Source organism: Helicoverpa armigera, chromosome 12 (genome assembly GCF_030705265.1).
Source record: "Helicoverpa armigera isolate CAAS_96S chromosome 12, ASM3070526v1, whole genome shotgun sequence".
NCBI lineage: Eukaryota > Metazoa > Arthropoda > Insecta > Lepidoptera > Noctuidae > Helicoverpa > Helicoverpa armigera.
Genome location: NC_087131.1, coordinates 5,908,742 through 5,932,701, shown reverse-complemented (window position 1 = coordinate 5,932,701; position 23,960 = coordinate 5,908,742). Strand labels below are relative to the sequence as shown.

Below are 23,960 nucleotides of genomic sequence, written 5' to 3'. Positions count from 1 at the left end.
CATGTTTTTCTTCTACGGAAATATGCCTAAATAGAAAAACATATTCCGTATATTAGGGATATGAAGAATTCAATACAATCGTGTGGGTTTACCTCAATTCTAAGATTATTTCAACAAACTGGCCCACGCAATTTACTTGAGAATTATGAGATAAGGTATCTAAAAGGATCAAAGTAAAGGATGATTCCTGAATTTGAATTTCTTGTATTCGGAAGAATGGTGTATTTCTCCATTACATCTGTCATAATCATGTCCTAAGCCTTTTTCTTATTTTTGGTAAGTATGTTATATGCCATTTATTTCCAAGGTATATGAATATAATATACATAGTGTATTATTTACTGTAATATCCATGCATTCACTGCGACAAAATACAGCTTTTTAACCATAACGGAACTGATACAAATACTACAATTTGCACTTAAAACACCTTTATTGAAAATAAGGATGGCTACTTATGCAATTTACAGGCAATATTCCTGAAAGCAGCTGTATAACTTATAAATGTTTCATGGCATGTTAAAATAAAACATCTCTAAGATTTTATAATGTGGAAAACATCGTTGGAAAACAATATCGAGTAGATAGCAGTTTACTCCAAGCACCCACTGAGAATGGGATAAATTTTACATATTCTTCTACTGCGTGAGGGTTCATTCATCTGTTAAGAAAGATAAACTACACGAGATAGGCGTCCGTCCGAAAAAGTACTTTATTCTTCACAAGATAAAGTTCAGATTAAAGAGTTGTGTCTTGAAATTTTTACAAAAAGGTCCTTCCTAAGTTTTTGTGTAGACAGTTTTATTTTCATTGGCAATCTTGTTGTCACTTATGAGTGTCCCAAAAACTATTTCTGTAGGTCACGATGTCTATGTACTCCTGATTGAATGTGTTGACTTATCACGACTAACTAGGAATAACTAAAGGACTTTATGTATAAGTACCTACATAATTTGAAAACGATGCGTTTCGACTTTCTTGGTAGGATTAGGCAGAGAAATTATCAAGTGGCCAAGCATCAATTTATTAGTGTTATATTTTGTCTTTAGTTTTTTTTACAATATTTTCTTACTTCTAACTAGCTTCCCCTAACTATGAGTTCATTCACATTACGCTGATCACATATCCATAATGGGCACCGTCTATTTGTGAAATTGGAGTACGTCAAACAAAAATCGTTTTTAATTGCTTTTTATGTAAACACAATGTGTAATTATTGTTTTCAAGTGGTTATCGAGTGATTGATTGCAGTATGAGTGTTTTGACGTAATTTCTCTGGGAAACGATGTCCGGTAGCTTCCTATGTATACCTACGTAGGTGTTAGTATTTATGATAATATCTAGTGCTAACAATTTTATAATTATGATAATATCTATACATACAAAGCCTGTCTAAATGTTTAGGAATATAAATTGTTGATGATGACGAAATCGAAAGAATAACTCTGAATACATACAAAATTGTGATTACTAGTTCATTCATCTTGAATTGCAGGATTTTATTTATAAAAGCTCCTGAAAAATATTTTCAAAGCACACCGAAAAATATTGTTACATTACAAACCCTGGTATGCATAAATACAAATATTATTCACGACTTATAAAAGGGTTCCATAATATGTTTGAATTATTCAAACCCGTAACGATATGGTATAGAATCGTATTATGTGTTTGTACCGACTGCAAACTGGTGAATGGGGAATAGCTCTGAATAACCTTACAGACACCTGTAGATTGTACTCCTTTAGTACAATTAATGTAAGCCTGAATAGAAAGTCTACATTCACCAGATCACTGTAGTGTTACAAGGCACTATGTACGTATTGTTAGATGAAACCTCATTGGGCCTTTATTTTTAATAAATTCTGTTCTAACAATCACGTTGATTTTTAAAGTAAACTGTGATGAAGTCGTTACTATTCAGTTTTCTTTCTTCCGATACAGTAAATGTCCCTTTATAATTCACCACTTGGTAGCAAGTTTTTCAGCATTGCATGAGTTCAGGTTTAAGCACTTCTTCGTCTTTAAAAAAAATACGGGTGTAGGAGTTATTTCATCAGATGTATGAACGAATACTGAATGTGATCTATCCACTTACATAACTATACTTTCATAGATTTCGTGAAGAACTGTTCTCTATTACAATTAGGCTTAGGTGAGGCGGTACCTCCATCTGGGAATTGATGTTTTATTGAAAACGAAACTCCATTACTTTTGTATTTTTTCCTCAACATTTTATTTAATCTTACCTAATGTTACTGGTAAAAATGTTTTCTTATATTTATATATTTTATATTGCACTGTACACTATTACGTAAACACTTCGCAATATAAATATAAGAAAAAAACATGTTAGCTAAGTTCTGCGTTCAAATAAAACTATTTGTGACACTAACATGTCACCAATTCGAAAAAGTATTTGAAATGTTTACATAAACCCGGTTTGATTTCTTTAAACCAATATTATTTGACAAAATATCAATGATTACATATCGCCTAAAAATATAGAGATAAAAATTTCGTAAAAAAATACTAAACGTGCGCAAGAAACTGGCTTAAAAGCTGAACAAATATGAAATGACAGGTTGTCTAAATAAAAATACCGTGTACCAAAGTTACGATTGGCAAAAAATCCTTTCACGCAAATTTTTCGGGAGTTAAAAAGTTACTAAGTTACAATTAAGTTCGGAACAAAAGTTATGGTTAAGTTTTACGCTCGAAGGCTGTAGCGCGCGCCTCGTCCCGCCCGAAGGCGGTCGGTGGGCGGGGCGGACACCTATATAAGCTTTTGCATGCCTGAAACTTTGTTATTGAATGCGCGCGATCATTTCGAAAACGTGATTCGAAGTATTCACTTGTGACGATCCGACGTTCCTGTTCCCGACACATAGAGCTCAGGTATGTAACACATTGCTCCATCGTGTAGAAAAATATTCATGGAAATGTATGACTTAAATATCACGTACTTTGAATGTGAGCTGTTAGATGCGTTATGAATGTTAAGTTTTCGATTATTTCAGAATTGATTTATGGATTTTATGCACCTTCGTAAATATCTGGTTACAAATTATTTTTACTGTCGGTTCCGGACTGTTTAGATAAGAAATAATATTTCAATAGTAGTTTAATTACTACAAAATAAAATAAATATTCACAAAAACTATAATAGATATGTAAAGGGCAATTTCCTTATTCGCTTCAACTTTGACTGAGTTTTTGAAAGTTTGTTACAGAATAAACTTGACTGTAAAGCCAACATATAAGTTCAAAAGTTTATTTTTTCGTGAGGACGTCAGGTAATAAGAGGTGTGGACTCTCATCTAGTAGTTTTCTATTTTCAAATATTTTTTGTGAAAAAAAAATCTATGAAAAACTTACAGATAGCCTTAAAATACATTGCACAGTTTATTTATTGAACAAGCACCAAAAAAATTACAATCCACCATTTTGAAGAAACTTTAATGAGAAGACTACTATTGTAACAATCTAATGCCTGCATTTCTCACGAATATTTTAGAAGATTTTAAATTCAAATATTTATTAATGACAGAAAAAAATACCTTACATAAAATTCTAAACGCAACGCAATGTTCATTGTACATAATTATAACACTAATATTTTGATTATAAGACTGAAAAACTGCTAAAACTTCTAACTATAAACTCCAAAATCCTACTGAAAAACGAACTAAAATCGGACATTTAGCTTCCAGGCTTTTTAGTCAGTTTGTAATCTAATGAACATCTAGCAAATTGCAATCGTCACCTGTAGAGTCACATTAGTACCTAAAAACCAATGTGGCTAACTCGTAAAAGGTGTTAAGTATGGTATTGTCACAGTGTTTTAATTAACACACGTCCTAATTAATGTAATGAATTACAATCTCATCGAATTTAGAATCAGTGGTAAAAAAATATTGCTAAAACCTATTTGTCAAATTACATCTCCTTTGATACGTAAGCTGCATAGTTTTCACTTCAAAATTACTAAAACAACTTCGACAATAAGCTTAAACCTGTAATATACGATTTCCAAGTATTAATTTAGAAAACTATTGAAATCTTTTTCTCTGAAAATAAGAGACACGGCACAGATACATTCTCCCTTGTATTATAAAGTTACGTCACTGTTACCAGAAGTGAAATGGACACAAGTAATTGATAATATAGGTATGGGCCCTTCTTACTTTTGACAGCAACTGGGCTTGACCTTTATTCAAAGTAGCACTTTAATAACATATATATCTCATAATATGCCTTACATCTGAGTTGTAACTAGCCAACTGACTTTCTATTTACGCTTTTCCGCGGTTTCTGTAACTTCTGCCTCTATCGGGATAAAATATAGCCTTTGTTAATCGAAAAGGGTATAGCTTTCTAACAGTGAAAGAAATTTTCAAATCCGCATTATCAGTTTTGGAGACTTTAGGATACAAACAAAGAAACGAATGTTTCCTCTTTATTATATTAGTATAGATATGTAGACTCAAAGTTACAAAAATGTTTTGAAAATAATTTCTCACCAGCATTCCCTCATACAATGGACTTCAGATCAAGTGGAGGAGTACAATAGGACATTGTTCCAGTGTATCTTTCAGTACGAATGTTTTATTGTAGGGAAAGCTCTGTATACGATCAGTTTTAAGGAAAAGAGTTTTGAAAATGATAATTCTATTTTTAGCATCGTGGTTACATTGATTGTAGCGACATTTTTATCTCAAACCAATTTATTTTTCTTTAGAAAAGGCAAAATAACAAAAGTAAAAATCAGACTCTATTTAAGTGTGAACTTTAAAAAAATATAGTTATTATCAGCTTATTTTATACCATCGTCTCAGATTCAGAACAATACATACTTGAGCTAAGAAAGCGCCAATACTTGTGAGAAGACGAAAATAAAATGTGACGTTATATTTTTAAATAAACATAATCCCATTAATACTAATCCAGCATGCGAAAAGCGTGCATTGAAGCTTACATCGGAAATCGTACGCAATCACGACCAAAGAGATTTTATATGCCCGCTGAATTTTTAAACGAAGAAATTGTCGATGCGTGGGTAACAGATTTATCAAAATTGAGACATTACAAATTAAGCTGCCGATTGAAATTTTTAATTACAAACATGTCATGCTTCATCATATTTTCATTATCTCGGTATCATGCGGTGGTCAAACAGTGTCCATGTAAAGAAAAACAATTTCGTAACAAAGTCGATAATTTATGTAAAAATTGGGAATATGCAATCAGGTATGGGTAACACGGTAATGAGGTATATAAAGTGTTCTAAAGATTTAAGATCTACTTAAGTGAGGCTATAATAAAAATGATATTTAAAACATGTAAAAATCTTTAAAGGCTTTCCTTACTTATTTCCTAGTCTTAATTCTCATTTCATCAATACAAATTACTTATTTCATTTTTTATAACAAATATATCAACCAACTGAAATATTTTATTTGAAGAAAGAGAGCTATAAGATTTATCAGCCCCAGAAATCATCGTTCATAATAATCAATCAATTTTACCTTTCTATCACGGAGGTTGTTATTTAATAAGAACATTTTAATAGTGTTCAAATGCTGCGTTTCCAATTTCATAGAACTGTTAGGATTAAATAAACTAAAATATATAAAATAATAATATATTAAACTGACTTATTCACATTAGTTTAGTCGTCTTCATCTCTCTGACATTAGCATGAATTTTTAAGCATATTGTGCAAACGTTTAGATAAAGCTAAGTGTCTTTCCTTTCAAATGTCACCCACTATTTGTGTTTGCAATATCTAAAATAGAATGTCTATCTCTTAAAAAGACCTTTTTTTGGGAAAATTTCTAAAAATAAATTTCTGTTTGGCTCTAAAATTAATTAGGTTTGCCTGAAATGCAAAAGTCATAAGTCTTATAAAAATGTCATACCTATCAGTATTTTATATTGAAGTTTAATTCGCAAATTAAAAGTAACGGATTAGTTTTATAAAGATACCTAGATTCGTGAACGTGCCAAACGTTCTAGGCAACATAGGCAATGGCGATCCTAAGAGTAAAATGAACATTCCAAAAGTCTGCCGAGTAGTTGGTAATTTCAAGAACTGCCTACGATGACACAGCAGTCTCTTGCAAGCAGTAATTAAACGCCCGGATAAGCCTTAAAGGGTTGCAAAAACGTAACTCGAGGTGCTAATAAATTTCTCTTAAATTAATTAAGCTTATTTGTTATTTTTTTCTTTTTCTATATTAAGGTGCTGAAGCGGCAATGAATATTAATTTTGTTGCCGCTGAATTATAAAGTCGCTGGCTGATAGATGTCGTGCCATGTATTTTAAAATAAACACTAAAGAAATTTATTTATCCGTGGGAGTGACTGATATGTCTCGTTACTGTGGTAGCCATGGATACAGTTCCATATTTGGATAATTTATACCAACATCTTCTACGTGGGATTTTATAGTAGCACAGGGTCCGATTTCTACGAGAATGGGATTCACTCAGCATAATGACGAAATGACACACATTTAGTAGGTAGATGCTATAAGTGTGTATCTTCAGTTTCCTTGCCTGCTAGTGGATTAAATTAAGTAGAACAACAAGTCTGTTAATACGACAATTTCAAATTCAGTCTATTTCAATACAACCACAAAGTTATTTCTTAACACAAATCGATATCAGTTTCTTATAAGCTTTCCTAAATTTATAGGCTGTTTTAATAGTTGGTAACAGCTTATTCATCCCAAACTTTTTTGTTTAGGCTTTCAAACAAAAACACTTAGGAAATCATTACGAGGCAAGTGTAGCGGATCCAATTGGTAAGGGCTGCTAATACGGAAACTTGCTAAACTATATAATAGAAATGGGACAAGTTTTGCTGGGAAATCGAATTAAATTTACGTAACACAGTACTACGAGAACTCTTATAAAGTTCTGGTTAATATAAAGCAGTAAAGTATTTATTACTTGGTGGGATAAATTGGTGCTGGTATTCCAACAAGCCGGGCTGGTTCACCACAAACCTCGGCCATCGGGGAAAGTTCTCGACTTCCCGACACGTAATTGAAATCACCCCTTCGTGTAATCGGAATTCGGGTAGTGTGTCAAACTTTTTCTTGATATAATTTATCTATGTAATTACGTAGATAGTTTTCATTAATTGATGATATGTCCTCTAGACCGATTTAGCGTACGCCCATATGCGCAGACGCATTCTCTGACTATTCACTGCCGCAATCCAAGACCACAGATGGGAAAATTTAACAAAGATTTTCTTAAATCTTACCAACAGTTGCTAGATATAATAGTTTCTGAGCGAAACTTAGAAAACAGACAAGTGGTCAACGCTAGTGTCTGTCACTAAACCGAAACGTTGTCACTTAATATAAAGTTATTAACGTATGAACCATTAAATAACCGTAAACTTGCAGTAAGTCCTAGAATACTAAACCGGTGACGTCCAGTCTAGACTCACTTTGACAGGATATTAAGTTTTTGGGAGATGTGGTAAGAAAAACATTTTTACATTTTCAAACTTTAATGACGAAAAACTTTTGAAGAAATAACGCTCATCTAGTCACCACACACCTTTAGAAAAGTGTTTGTCGCAAGATCTCAAGATCACACAGTTCAAATCGTTAGCACTGTAAATGTATGTAACACGATTTAGAATAAATTAACAAGTCTCTAATAAGAGGAGGTAACTTAAATGTTCTGTAATTTAAAATTATCTCGTAGTTAGACACGAAATATTGGAATTAAAGCTAATTTCTTAGGTAATTTTCTGCCGTTTAGTTTCACATACTTATTACGTAAGATATTCCAATTTCTGAGATAAATATGTAATTACACAATTTAACTTAATTACTCGATTTAACTCGCTGACATCGAGTTAAGCGTCGAGTTAGAAAGCACTCTTACAAAATGTAATCGCGTGGATCTTGGAAGTCTATGTTCCAAGTTTGAAATTGTTGGATTATTTTTCCAATTCCATTGGATTAGGGCTGGCAGGCAACACAAATCTCTACATCTAAACAGAAGGGAATATTTATTTCCTTCCCCACATGTAGCTGTCGTAAATGTAAAGATACCGTACATTGAATTATCGAGGACGAGCGCGACTCGATATTTTTCTAGTCTAGCGAATATTTCAGCGGAATAATGTTCGTAGGTAATCTGTGCAATAGCCACTTAACGTCCCTAGGTGTTCCACCTTTCATTAGTAACGGTCGACTAATTTTATTTGTCACCTGTTGCCCTTGTAAACAATTAACCTTTCTTAGTGAGCTTATGGAAGTATGTTAAGTAGGTATTTGTTGAGTTAAAAGAAGAACTAGTATCCTAGTTTATGTACCTATGTTAATATATAATGAGATTAGGGTCTGTTTTTGACGTGGAAGATCTGAATTGAATTTGTAATATTGAATATCGGGATACAATCTTATTACGATAATAGTTTCTGTATCATTATAAAATCAATCGTTTATTTTCTAGGTATGTCACTGTTTTTCAAGGTAGGTACGTTTACGTGAAATATATTTGTGCGTCCATTCTCAGTGATCTATTAGCCTGATGTAATCAAAGTAGATACCTAGTGATTAGAGCATTAGTCTGACCATGACGGCTTGGTGACAGCTTTAATTCAGTAAAGTAGATCTAAATTTAGGCTGTAGAGGTTCCTACTTTTATGAGGATTTCATTGTAGTACGAGCAAGCTAATTAGAATAAACTCTATATAGTTACATAATAAATTACTTATGTAAAATATTTGATCAGTTTTCAACGCGAGCAAACTTGAATTGATATGAATCGATATAAAATTATAACATGTTACTTTCTGAGTATCATAACACCTGCGTTTTATAGTACAAACTAGTCACTATATTAGTTCATCAACTATCAGTATCAATAAAATATTATTAAAGTTTAATCCCGCGCGCTAACAGTCTATTTGCTAGTGCTCATAGAGAATCGGTTTATTGTCATAGAGTGGGCGGCCGACAAAGAGAGTTGAGTGTAGATAAAGGTGATTAAATCATGTTGCATACTATCAACTCGTCTATTCATTTTCATTTAGTTCATATTATATTAATTGAATACAGCTAATACAAGAAATAATGAAAGTATTGTATAAAATGAGTGGCAATCCTAACTAATATTATAAATGTGAAAGTAACTCTGTCTGTCTGTCTGTATGTCTGTCTTTTCTTCACGCCTAATCTACTGAATTGATTTGTGTGAAATTTGGTACAGACATTTGGAACTTGAGAAACGACATAGGATAGTTTTTATTTCAAAAAAATAAATAAAAATAAAAAATAAAAGGACAATGGGCGATTCCGGTCCAAATGTCCACCACGAACGAGACCTATATGGCTAGATAGCCCGTTAAATATAGAACATTTTTTGTAATGAAAGTAAAAAAAAATATAATGCCAGAAAAAAGTTATAGCAAAATCAAAAAACTCATTGCATAGATTTTATCAATGTCATTTTTTCAATTACTTTTCGTGATGTTCGATTTTCGTACTTTCTGACAAAATAGAATTGTTCATTATTAGAGAGAAGACACCGCCAGCTACATCGAACTTTCTTAGATCCAAGCACCGCTGAGTATATTCAAGCACTTCTGGCGCCTCAATTGGTTAGTGATTCGTCATCCATCGGGCAAAAAAATATGGGCTGTTTATATGCAAATGTGTCTTACTCATCTTAGTTTTAGATAAAGTGCGGAAATGGAAGTGGAATAAAATAAAAAATAATAATGATAACATACAAAACTACCGAAAATTAAGAATACATTTTTGGCTGTAACTTTTTTTTGGCATTGTTTTTTTTTTTACTTTCTTAGTAAAAGTTACTCTAAATTAAGTGGACTATTTAATTATATAGGTCTCGTTCGTGGTGGACATTTGGACCAAACTTCATACATTCTTGCCCAATCTCCTTTATTCCGGACATATAGCGCCATCTATTGGTCAAACCAAAAATACGCCGGAAGTCACTATTCCATGCGAATGAAGTCGCAGGCAAATGCTAGTTTCATAATAATTTTATAACCCAAGAACGGTTATATCTATCGAAACCAAATGTTTAGGCTTAGATGGTTGCACAAAATCGTCGAGCGGTACTTGATTTATCACATTTTTTTGTAAAAAAGCTGTAGATAGCCATGGGCCCGGACGGTATTTAATAAAATAGTTAATTCATTTTTCAGCACACGCCGCTTAGTGACGGTGTTGTTAGTACAAAATATCAACGGACGAAAAATAAATATTTTCACTAAAACGGTACAAATTCACAATCGTCAGATTAGAACACAAATTAATTTTCTAAAGCTGATCAACATAAATCTCAGGAGTTACGCGAACGGCAATCAAATTGACATTTATTTTATTAAACTTATCGCGTTAGAAATAATTTTTGGACGAAATATTCTGTTACAAAGGTCTTTTAGTCACATAAATATTTAAATGTTGAACGAAATAGTTTCGTGACTGTTGTGAAATGTGTTCATATAAAGTCTCTTTGATTGCTTTCTAAATAAAAAAGGATTACGTTTGTGGTAGCTCATTTGTGTTTAATTAACTAAACGGATTTTGATGCAATATGGCGCGAACTTTAGATATCGGGTGCACGAACTTGAAGTAGATAGGTACAGTCGTGAGCTATGAAAGCAGCTCGGTCGAAAAACTTTATATATTAGAAGCTCCTTGCGTTTGTTCAGTAAATACCTCTAATGTGAGTGTTTTTAAATAGTATAAAGTTTCAAATTGCTTTTTGATTTTGAGCTCTAAGCATGTCATTAAGATTATAGTTGCCAATGTTGATAGTAGAAATAAAAATCACTCTTCTCCTTGTCGAGCCTATGGCAATTTAAATTGTCAGTCAAATCTTCGCAGTAACAGAAAAGTAGTAGGTACTTAAAAAAAGTCAATAGCTAATATGTTTCTACATACAAAAGTTTACATACCAATAAAGTAGCGTATACAGTAAGTAATCATTCAATATTAGTGCACGTTGCGGTAACATTTCACTTCATTGAGTACGATCTGTGGTATGCTGATGAACGTTATGCGATTTTCACTCATCCAAATATGATTTGTGCTTCCCAATGAACATTGCACCGCTTATTAAGCACTTGATGAGGACTCAGTGCGGTAGCAGGTATTTAGTGCATTTATACAAGGGTTCTGTGGTTCTAGGTATTATGATTGAATTTAACATTATTATTAAATCATCGATTTTCTGCTTGTCCTAAAAATTTTTAAGTTAAAAATAACGATATAGTCGAAAAAACAAAAATCATATTACTCACGAATGTATAGATATAATACTCGACTCCATGGGATTCTCCATCAATGTCAAGAGTCTTTGCTCTAAGATTTCATTTATAAACCGATTGCAATGTTTGCTCACTAGTTGAGTCCACTGTCCAATGCGGGTCATTCAGTTTACCATCCAAGTCTACGAGACTACGCCGTAGCTTCCTCGTAGCACGATTTTAGATCACGTAGCTTGCTACGCCGCCACCTACGTAATGAAGTTAGTCTTTAGTTGCGTGAAGGTGTTTTAATACTCTGTAACGTTCGTGTACGTGATTTTAAAATGAATATCGAGTTAGTACGTAAAGTGGATAACAAGTTTAAACTTTTTATGTAAGCTCGAAAACATGGAATTTTATGTTAAGCGTTATGTAGAGTTTTATGACGTCTTTGCATTGTAGAATTAGTGAAAATTTTCGAAAATAAAACATCCTGATATTTTGTAAATATAAATAACCGTTCAATTTTTTTCGAATAAAACGTAAAAAATATTTGATCTACTGGCCCAGTTGCTAAGATTCCAAATATTTCAAAAGTATTCAGAGCTAGGGGTGAAAATGAAATTCCTTTTAGTAGAGATTCAAGGTGAATCACGTCATACTTTGTGACTACCCGTCGACGGCGACGTGAATCAAATAAAGACTATTCTGTTGTCGATTTCGGTGTCATTCCCCATGCAAATTGATGTGGAGTGACAAACCCGATTGAATCCTATTCAGGTACTGGTTACCGTGAATATTATACGCGTAAAGTTACTAACTTTTGGGTTGTAAACAATCTGAAACAAAGTCGAGGGTTGACCATCAAGGTTACAAAGTTTTAACATACTTCCTATATTGAGAGATTCTCTATTCAGTAGTTTATAAGGTATCCTGCATATGGCGTCCCCAATAAAGTATATTACTTAGAGCGGTGTTATGCAGAACTTTTTATATTCATGTAAAACGATGGCGATATAAAAATATGAAGTATTGTGTACGTCTGCAGGCGTTACGTCCGCAGCTTAGTAAACTGTAAAGAGTTGTGCCTTGTTGTCGATAATAAAACTGAGTTTTACGGTGAAATTATGCGTTCCTGTGCCCCACCGGACGGCAGTAAAGTTATTTTACAGTTTCATTGACGCTCAGACATTTCAGATGACTGTTGTATGCATCCTGATATGCAGTTAAAAAGCTTTTACGGAGTCACACTATTTCATTATCATAAAAATCTAAGTTAACGCGCCTGTGATTACTTAATGGAATCTTCAGTTTACAGCCCCGGCAAATGTGTTTTTGGATATTTTAGTAAATGAGGTTTATAAACGCGCTGGTGTACACAGCATTTTTTTCATCAACTTAATGTTACTTTTTTTTACCGTAGTAAAATTCTTAACTGTTTATATGTTTACTAAAGAGATTTTTTGAATTAATACATGGAAAGAGATTAGACAGAAAAAATACCACATATCATGTAAAACATTACACAAATAAATAAAGCTATAAATACACAAATAAAGATATAAAAAACGACATGAACTCGCAATTAAAATAGTCTATAAATAACAGGACAGAGTTAAATCTTAATATGTAAAGAGTTGGCGACCGATGCACAAAAACAGATTAACAAGTCACGTTCTTTATGTCTAAGTTTAAGCCTTGGGATGGCCGGAAAATTATTACTCAAAAGTTACGAAACAAAATTACGTAGGTCTACATTTTTCTTATTTTTTGTTGCTTTTCAAGTTGCTACATAAATTCATTGTGTTCATAAAAAAGAACTGTGTTATTTACTTAATTATGATTTGTTATCTTTTTTGAGTTTCAAACCTAGAAAGGTGCCTAAAAACTTTTATATAAATCTGTCTAAGGTAGCGGTATCTACTTAGATATTTTCTTATCTTTTTAATGTCCTAAGCATTGTTCAGAATTAAAGCCAGAGGTTGTCGAGAACATAACTCCTATTTTATAAAAAGAGTACCTACTCATAAGTACCTACGCAAGTATTCATCGCTAAATCTTCAGTACCAGCACTAGACTGGCAATAAAAAGGGTAGGACGACGTAATCAGTAGGCATCTGTCCAAAGATAAACGTATATTAGAGCGATTCCTATTGTTCGATGACACAGTTCCTCGTTCGATCTACACGGAGACTTTAAGAGGTCCTATGAAGGTTTTAACAAAGAGCCGTCCCACACTCGACCGACTACGAGGATAACGAGAGACCGTGTTCGGCAAACAGCTTTGTAGTTTGATAGACTAGCTGTGCCTACGTGTTCTCTCATGACCGAAGACCGCTTTGTTTGCTCAAATACTCAGCTTTTTATATTGTCTGAGATAGTTTTGTATGGTAACTGTAGAAAGCTATTTAAGTTCATCAATGGCGTCTGAAAGTATCTTAACTGAGGATTTCTAAGTATCAGTTTTCTTGAAAAAAACCCGAAGTCGTGCCTAAGAGAATTTATTTCTAGTTTCACGTAGGTACTTATTGTGTTAATTTATGTGAACCATGGTAAAACACAAGGTCAACAAGTACATGGTTGAAATTAAATGAAAACATGTTTCGACTTTGCTATAAGAGATTGTTATGTAGTACGGTTATTTTCATTATAATTGTATGCTAAAGTATGCTCAAGTGGACATTTCATACATGACACACAATGAGGTGATCGATCATATGGGACAGGTAGAAGTTTATTGTGCGTATACCTTTGTCAAAGCATCTACGTTTTTACATCACCGTTCCCGCTAGAAGGCTATTATGCAAGTTTACACGAAACATCGTCGACTGGTCGACACGTCGAGTTTCGTATCTTTGTTTGTGACATTCATTGTGTGACGTGCTTCTGATCGATTTGCGGCGTGCCTCAATAGGACGTCGGTTGTGGTCACCGTTCAGAATCGCGTCCGTCGCTGGCACATGTCCGACACACTGTCGCGGAAATCTATGTTCCATCATTTGTTGCGATTCTATACATTTTTGCAACGTCATCAGTGGCTGTTAAAGGCTAGATAGATTGGCTATGGCGTCATTAATTCGGCATTTAAGATATCATAGTACGCGTTTGCTTTGACGCAATGAAGCGCATATCAATATCAGTCGATTAGAACAATCTAAGCTTAAATGTGTTCTCATTTACGATCTGTGCCGACTTCGTACAACATAAAAGTTACTGTGAGTCAAAACATTTCTGTATATTTATTCTCTATACACTGCTGTAAACCGACTGCAGTCTACTTTAAAATGCTTAATCTAATACCAGTTGCGATATAGATTCATAATAAATACGATATCAGCATCTATGCGCCAGTGTCGGATTGTAAAACGTGCCGCCTACGCATCGAACGGGCTGTGTTTGACGTCCCCAGTGATAAACTTATTTGTTACAATAACTTTAAAAGAAACAAAACATTATACAATTTCCTCTATTTAAGATTTTTTGTTAGCCATCAATAATGGAATCACGGATATTGCTTGTTATTGATTTTATTAACGTTTTCCGGGCCTTTGTATTGCTTGAAGTGAAAAGATAAGTTTTGTAGTAGGTAAATAGTTTTACATTAAAATATAGATCTATTGTTCATAAGGGGTTTGTCATTTAGATAAGCGTGTAGTGTAAAATGTCATCAGTGTGTCATCAGTCCTCAAGCGTGAGCAGTGCTCATGCTTCGTACTTCGCACGTTCCATGCATAGCATGCTCATTAAGCATGTTGGAACTTAAGTACCACAGGCTTTTGTTTAGGTATTCTACTACAAGTCTAGTTCAGCATTAAAGTACGAAAGCCAACATACCTACCATTTCGTTCTATCGATGATCTTCAAACAAAATTTGTTTTGACTCCATATTTAAAGTAGTCCTAATAAAACAACGCCATTTGTTTGTGTATCACGCAGAGTATTTTACTAAGAGCCTGTGACGTGCCTCTGCCCAAATTTCCCGGCCTACTGACATTCGAAGAGATTCACGTTACTCTAACAGTAAAATTGTTTCTATTTATTAACAATTAATCCTCATTCCTACGACTTGACCTCCCTGTATTGATTGGCATTTTGAACTTTGAAACGCAATTACTAATTAAATTATATATGACTTTGGGTCTTACATGAGATTCTGTAACATTTCATACGCAACAATAATTTTTAAGATGCTGTTATAGGCTGTTGATAACCCGTAATATTTTGACCCAAATTGAAATAATTCTCAAGGGGCTCTCAATCGTTGACTGGCTTTCAACAATAATAAAGACAAATGAATGTCTAAAATTGGATTATCGTATTGGTTTCCGATTCCTCTTGTCTGATTTTAAGGATGATAGACTGCCTAAATAATAAAAGAAAATATGGATACATTTACTTTTGCCCTTTAGTTAAATTTTTGTATCTTTTCCTTTTACTGTATGCGCTTCTGGAGTTTTAATGTTACTTATTAAATTGTTGAAAAGTGCAAATGCTTATATTTAGAACTGCACAATGGACAGACTGAAAATGTGAAGGGTTGACTCATTAGTGTTCATGAATAATGTACGATATTACGAGCCAAGACAGCTATGTGATGAAATGAATATAAACACGAAGATTTTTTCTTGAACCTACTTGTTACTTTTTACTGAAATAATGCCTAATACTAAGAATCATTTTGTTTGGTTCCTCTGGCTCTGAGGGTGTAATATTCCCCGAAGACGATGAAAGTAAATAAAATAGCTGTTTCCTTGTTGCTATCAATCAATAATATCACTGATTGATTTCATTACTGAACTTTTGTTTTTTCCTTGTTAGATGCACAGTTGTAAAAAATACAAAAAAAAAATGTTTTATGTAATGATAAATCTGCAATCTAAAGGTATATTTTAAGAACACCGAATGTTCACGAAAAAATGTGAACTCCTGTTGATATCGTAGGTAGGCAAATAGAAGGTAATTCGAATTTACACAGTGATCAGGGCTCGGGTTGACTTATTGTTCGTCGTCATCCGGTGCGACCGCTTGTTATGTACCCTAACATATTCAGAGGAAATTTAATTCCATCGCATCATTTCAATTTTTACCTTTTTGCTTTTGACGTATTTCGGGTACCTACATTCGGATGGTCTTAAAACAATTAAGTGTACGCGTATACCTACCTGTAATATGTTATTTCACAATCATGTAAGCTAGAGCTTCTCCCAACCCAGTTGAACTAGGGCCTAGAAAAGTTACCTAATTACAAACATTTGCTTTCAAATTAGGTATCAAAAGCACTTTTTAAAAATGCCTTGAATTTTTACGTAGTCATAATTGAAATAATGTTTACGTCATAAAAGCTGTTCAGTATTCGTTTAACCGGGTGGAATGGCCACCAACTTTATTTTACACAAAAATCACTTCGTTAAAAGTTTCCCTACAGTTTTCCGGCAATCATCTGGGTTTATTTATTACTAAAGCCTTTGGTACAATTTTAATTTATGCTGCGGTAGGACTCTGTGAAAAAATGTTAGAAACTTTATCTACGGGACAAAAACTCGTTGCTTCGTAATTGAATTTATATTCATAACTGACACGCCCCTAACTCGACTTCTAATAGAAAAAATACGGTGTTTCTGCAGCCAACACTGTACAATTTATTGCTGTTTTTTACTATCATAAGATCAGAAGTGAAACAATAAATTTCTAGGCGTAAAATGAATTACCGTAAACAAACATATAAAATCCTTAAATGAACGCACACAATACAAGCTATAAATCGAGGACGCCGACACACGAGGCCGAACAGTAATACAAACGCGAAACAAATAGGTCTTCAGCAAATTAAATTTAAGATTAGTCACGTTTGATTTACACAAATTAGTGGCTGACCCATCGTATTCACTGACTACTTATGAATATTCAGCTTGTAGATTAGATTTAAGCAAACGTTTCAATGTGACCTAGAGCGCACAACATTCATAAGTTTGTCAGACACATTTTATTTTTAAAATATGGTTTGAATTACTTTTAGGTTTTATTTATAACCTACTTTTATTTATAGTACTATGTTGCGTAGGTAGAACCAAATTTAGTTAGGTACATTTTAATAGGTCAGTTGGCTTTATAATTAAATTGGCGGGGATTTCCAACTACCGCTGTTGGTGTGTATCAATTAAATTCTGTGTATGAGTTAAATAAAGAGTCATATTTCTTACACGTAAAATATTCAGTTACGTTCAAAGGGTCTGCTAAATTTAAATTAATGTTTAATCCCTAAAAGGTAGGAGTATTTATACGCGCTATCCTAATGTATGTACACTAAATAAAATAATAGAAACGTGTGTTAAAACATGTTTTGATTTACAACTAAGTAGGTACATAACACCAACGTGAAACATACTTCACGAAATTGCTTTGAAGCGGTCTCGAATTTAAACTAGAAATTTACTTCGCACCACAAACTGCAGAAATTTCATATATTCTTAACATTTTCAGACACGAAATTAGTAATTAGAAGTCAAGTCAACTAGACATATACCTAGTAGGTACAAGGAAAGGGTTAATTCTGATTAAACTTGGATAGACTACTGGAGTTGAATTGTAGGTACGTAATATTGAGCACTCCTTTATTTCGTAGGAAGCCAAACTCGGAATTAGCGAATGTGCGAATCTGTCTGTTCAATACAGATAAAACCCTGCACGGCGCTAAACTTGATTAAGACTGAAAGATTTTCCTAGGAATTGGAAACGGGCAGCACACTGTGAATTCGCACTTGATTAAAGCTTCCTTCGGGAAAAAATGAAATCTGCTTAATCCTTTACTGATTTTATCTGATTTTTAAATTGAGAATAAGCGGTTTTGCGTTTTCATGATAACTAATATTTTTGTTATTCGTTCATTTTGCAGGCAAGTTATTACAAAACGTTGCTAACTTAAATAAAAAAATATATATGTAACTCCCGTACAACATACGTGATTTTATAGATGTTTCGGCACAGGTCTAGTGCAAATCAGACTTAGCCAATTATTGTTTGCGCTAAGTACACAAATATCTATCTACCTTACTACTTTAAAAGGTAATTTTGCCGTCCGAAATTCTGTTGGCGCTTACGAGGCAAGACGTCGCACACATTCAGGGGATTATGATGCTCTGAGTTTGCATATTTCCAATTACAAGAAACTAGCCTTTCTAATTACGCAGTTTCTACCAAACATTTTCTATCAACGATAACTTCACAATGATAAGAAATATTTTATTATTCCCTTAAATTCGTTACCTTGCTGAAAGGGCAACAGGCACTCTTTGAAGGTTACTGAATTTTATTTTTAATTGATATAATTTTTAAATTGAGGTCCCCAAAAAAGCTAAGTTACTCAGCTCAAATTACGGTCAGTGAGTTTCCCCCCTCTGAGTTGTGAATTTCAAACATTTTAAACAAGAATATTTAAACAGAATTTACCTTATTTTATAATATCTATAGCAAAATTTGTATAATTTTTGTCACTTAATTGATAATGAAAACTCCCGTTAATGAATTCGCATTTGAAATTAAAATAAAGTAGTTGTAAATTCAGGTAATGCTGTTTTGAAATGGGGTAATATTCATAAAAAGTAACGACTAGACTAACGTATTTTAAAGTAAAAGTTTATAGACTGAGCAAAAGCTTTTTGGGGATAAAACACAACTTGACTGTTGCCATACTTGAGGCAAAAGCGGGTATAAAAGATGGTCAAATCTGGAAGACTTATAAAATAATATAACACCTTTATTTATCGTATCTTATGGGAAGCATTTTGTTTTGCAACGCTTATTCTAAAGACATTAAGATTCGATTAAGATTTCGATTGTTTCAGTACTTAACCGCCAAAGGTTAACGATAGGAAGTACCAAAAATGTACCTACCTGTACATTATATTAATACAATTGATGAGTCAAAGCCTTAACCTAACCTTTATAATCCCAAAGTTTAGTGATGAGATGTCCACCTTTATAGTATTGATACAATAAACTATACATCCAAAGTTTACATAGGATTTCCCATTTAGTATATGCGGACAAGATGTTAAACACTTTGAATCCATAATTAGTTTCCCATTACCGGTCCCGAGCTTGATTTTATTAGGGCTGAATCTTGTTAAACATCGTGTTAGCTTATGACCGAGTATTACACGGAGGTCGACCGTTTAGACGTGTTACATAAATTGGTGAATTTAAATTGAGAATTCCAATTTCTTTTTAATATTTTGTGGCTTGTTGATTGTTTTGTGTTCCAAAGAGTATAAGCGTATTTTTCCTTTTTTAATTTAAGTCTTTTTCTATTGAATAGAATTAAGCAGTTCAAAGCAACTTAATCTTCATGCGTATTCATTTAGTAATGTTATAATATTTTATTTGTGAATGTAAAATATAAAGTAAATAAAAATACATCTCTTTTAGAAAAGTTAATTCTTGATACGCTTGTCAGAGTCAAGTGTAAAAGCTTAATTTACGAATAAAAATGGTATACGTATCTATGTGAAAATTAAATTTATGTTGCGTAGGTAATGAAGTGGTAACTCTGCCATTGCCCTTGCCCTAAATGTGGGGAAGTAATGGTGCCCATGAAATGATGTGTAAAGCAGAGATGTTTTGAATGAAAAATACAAATCAGACTATTTGTATGATGCTTATTTTAAGATTTTTAGGAAACAAGGAGGTGTTCAAAAATAATGAAACGAGTACTTATTTTTATTAAAAAGGTTTCTGGTTCCGACAGTAAAATAACTCCTCGTACTCAAAATAAGTCCTCTATTTGCTGAGAATAATCGAGTACTTTATTTCATTTCCACATTTAATGTGTTACATTTATAAAAGCTTATGTTGTGATTTGTGTTAAGACGCAAGCAATTCTAATCCACCATTACTTTGTTACAGATTGCCTACCAGCAGCAAAAATACAAAGGTTTGTACAAGAACCATAATGTTAATTAGTAGTACTGTTTCATGTTATAAGCACATCTGTCACACGAATATAACTATAAATGCGTGCTATCCCGCTATTTAACAGGTGAGGCCGTGCAATATACATTTTTACACCACTCGTGTTCACTGAATTCACCTTAAAACGGTAAATTCACATTTCACACACGGCTGTCAATAGGCTCAGTATTAATGTACCCCGTAAATGTCCAATTCAGATGCCTCAATGACCGTTAGTTCAATATATGGCCCTAGAAATTGATAATGCCTAGGTCTATAACTATCACTTGAGCAAACGAATTGACTATCATCATACTATCGATTCAACAAAATCCTTTATTGGTACTTGTACCTAACGCCCACGGAAATCCGAGGGTGTGAATTGGTTATGGGACTCAACAAAAAGCTGACATTATTGGGACCGGATTCTATCTCAGTTTGTCTAGGCACGCCTGTATTTTTAGACCCAATGTAGCTGCTAGCGGAACAATAGACGCCTATAAGAGCGTTCTAATGGCGTGCGAAGTAGAACCCTTTTAAAATGAACAAGCGATCATAGGGAAATGCTGACAAAATATCGTTTATGGGCGTGGAATTTTACATTTTTTAGTTTTTTTTTAGTTGGATCAAATGAATATTTACATGTAGAGGCACATAATCAAAGTTGAAAATAAATTATGGACGCACATATCTTTTAAATTTTATTATAAGCAATGATATAAGTATCAGACAATTGTCACACATTTCATCCCAAATATACAGTCTATGTACTTATAAAGTAACTGCCATTTTTGAGTAGGTAGTTTATAAATCATTCGATGACAAGACGGAAAATCCAGAGGAATTATAAAAATAAAAGATCAAAATACCACAAGGTATAATAACACTAATGAAAAACGATGAGGCTTCAAATGACTAGATATTAAAGAAATGGTTATACAGTACTTAAAAAGGGCTTACCCAGGGGGAATTCACCTTTTGCTTGAATGTTATAAATAATAATATTAAGAGAGCAACAATTTTCGAGCGAAGCAGAAACTTCAGGGGCTCTAACGGGTACTGAATAACAATTGTGGGTGCTTTATTCAGAGGGACAAAACTCCTTTTGTGCCGGCGACTGTGTGCACTGCACTCTTTGCATATATAAAGCTTTTCCTGGATAACCGTGCATGTACATCATTAACTCGTCTATAAGAGGACTTATATCCATCTTACTTCAAAGCATTCTTGTTACAGATTCTTACAGTACCTATGCTTAGAAATGCCTTTGCTTGGTTTTCAATTTAAATTACATATTTGGAATATGTTACGTGAAATAATAGTTTGAAAACATTCGTGTGTCGATGTTATGACACTTTTATAAGCCCGGAAACCTAAATTGGTAGGTGCATTTGAGAATGATGCTCTAATCAGTATTGGATTTTACTTGGATTGTTTATTGAAACGTCTCATTCATGAATGCCCAAATATATAAGAGAATAAGGAAGAGCGTATGTTTTATTTCCACCAGTACACTATCTCGACTTCTATTTCAAAATTAAGAATGATATCAAATGAGCTACAATCATGGTTTTAGTTTCACTCGCAGACTGTATATTACCACTTTTGTTAACTCTCGTAAATCTTAACCCACCACGTTCATGGTATTGTATTTATCGTAGTTTTATAGTTATCCTACTAATTTATCTCGCCTTAGGGACTTCTGATGGCGTTAATTTCAGACGACTAGTTATAAAGAAACACTAAGAAAATAACATTCTTGTGGGTGAAAAGCTTCAATACTATAACAATTAATTCAACGAAATTAACAAAATAATCCACAAGCTTAGTTTAGTACTAAAATAAATACTGGAAGCATGTCTTGTAAGTGTGAAAATCAGAGTCATACGAAAACTATATTTTTAAACACCACCTGGAAGGAAATTGACTTATCCTATATACGTTCCTCTTGCTTTGTGTGCCTATAAAAATCGAGAGTGCTTATCAGTGCTGTATTAATAATATGCGCCCTCGACTGAATGGTGAGGCACTCGGTATCACTCACATCAAGGAGCCCATGTTTGCCGGTCCCGGCTTATGTAAACGATCTTAATAGCATACTTCAGTTTTCTTTTTTCCGCATCATTGCTTCTATATGAACCATTATTTCAGAAAGGTCGATACAATAGACCTGATAGAATGACTGAAAGAAACCTTGCAAACTAATGGTAATTTAAACTTAGATACCATTGAAAAGCAATTTTATGAAATTAAGTAAGGTATTTCAGTTGAATGTCAAATAAGATTGAATAAAGTGAGGTGAATTGACGATAAAATATATCGCAAACATATCAGCAAAAACAAGCATCTTACGTAGGTATGTCATAAACATCTTTCGTCACAACATTATGATTTATTTTGTTGGAGCATAAAATGGGTTTCAATTTTTCACTTTGAGTTTTAAGTCAACATTTTTGTCTGGATTTATTTGTCTGGTAAACAGCCTTGTGACTTTTCAATGTATGAGCGCGTCTTTTGCTAAGCTAAACTTTTTTGGACGTTCGCCAAATAAATGCCTATAACGTTTGGGATTAATAATAATAATAATAATAAATCATTTATTTCAGGCCTTTACACCCATATAAATTACAAACAATACAAATAAATTAAACTTATCATAATAAAAATCACTAATAATTCATCTCAATAGGTTGCATTACAATAATTAAATTTCACACATTTATTAAAATAATATTTCTACATTATTCAGCAGATTAAGTTTCTTCTTGCTATGAGAAAGCTTTTAAAATGCATTGGATCACAAAGGAATGTAACAGAAAGAAAGCGAAACTTTTTAATGTTTTAGAAATTTTGTTTTGACTAGCAATAATTATAGCTTTGTGTTCATCTTGAGAATGGAAAATATATTAAGAAGAAATTGTCTAGTCTCCAGCTATTAATTACGTAGGCCTTGATATTTAATGTGTGACCTATGTCAAAGTCACGCTATTCAGGACGAAGAAGTATGATAAGTAGGACATGCGTATAATTCATACATTTTCATTAATACATCGTTGGGATCCGAAGCCGTTCAATTAGCAAGGCGACGGTTGATCGTTCATTGACCGAATGGTGTTTGTTGAACGACGCGCTTTACGGCTCCGTGCGTTATATTGTCGCCGATATTATTTTTATTTCTGTCTTTACTTCGCTCGCTTAGCTCCGTCAGATAAAGCGGGAGTTTGATAAAGTGGCCTATTGTCGATAGATCGTCGAAGGTATATTTGCATCTCTAAAAGTTGTAGGCCATAAAATCGTAATTTTATAAAGCATTTTTAAATGTCAAACTATAAATGAAGTACATTTCTAAAAGCATAAGAAGTAGTCGTAGATACACAAGACTTGTTTAACTTTAATTTCATTAGGTCTCTAACCTACTTCTAAAGATTAAAGAGTTGTTTAATTATAATCCACTGTAGGAGTAAAAAACGCCTAGTTTACATTAAAAAGGAATATTCAAAGAACTGTATTTTTTTAAGTAGACAGGGTTCAAAGATAAAAAGGAAGTTTGAAAAACTCTTTGATACCTTATTCTATTTAACAGGTTACAACATTTTTTTGGAGGAAAGTCAACAAGCTGTGCTCTTTGACATCGTGTAATTTAATTAATACCCTTTTTAACGAATAGCTACGCTAAACGAAATGATCAATGGGTAATAAATTATATACTTGTTATTTTTTTTGTAATTACAAAGGCTAGCAATTTTACTTTATATAACAGA

At 33.2% G+C, this 23,960-nt stretch overlaps 1 protein-coding gene across 4 annotated transcripts in view; it reads left to right on the top strand.

Moving 5' to 3' along the window:
• The first annotated feature begins 2,777 nt into the window (after positions 1-2,777).
• The window catches only part of LOC110375187 (short neuropeptide F), a 44,777-nt gene continuing 23,594 nt past the window's right edge, over positions 2,778-23,960 (top strand). For all 4 annotated transcript variants that reach the window (XM_021333243.3, XM_021333226.3, XM_021333234.3 and 1 more), the window contains exons 1-2: positions 2,778-2,898; positions 20,155-20,182. The gene's annotated coding sequence lies outside the window, so the exon portion shown is untranslated. The remainder of the gene's footprint in view (positions 2,899-20,154; positions 20,183-23,960) is intronic.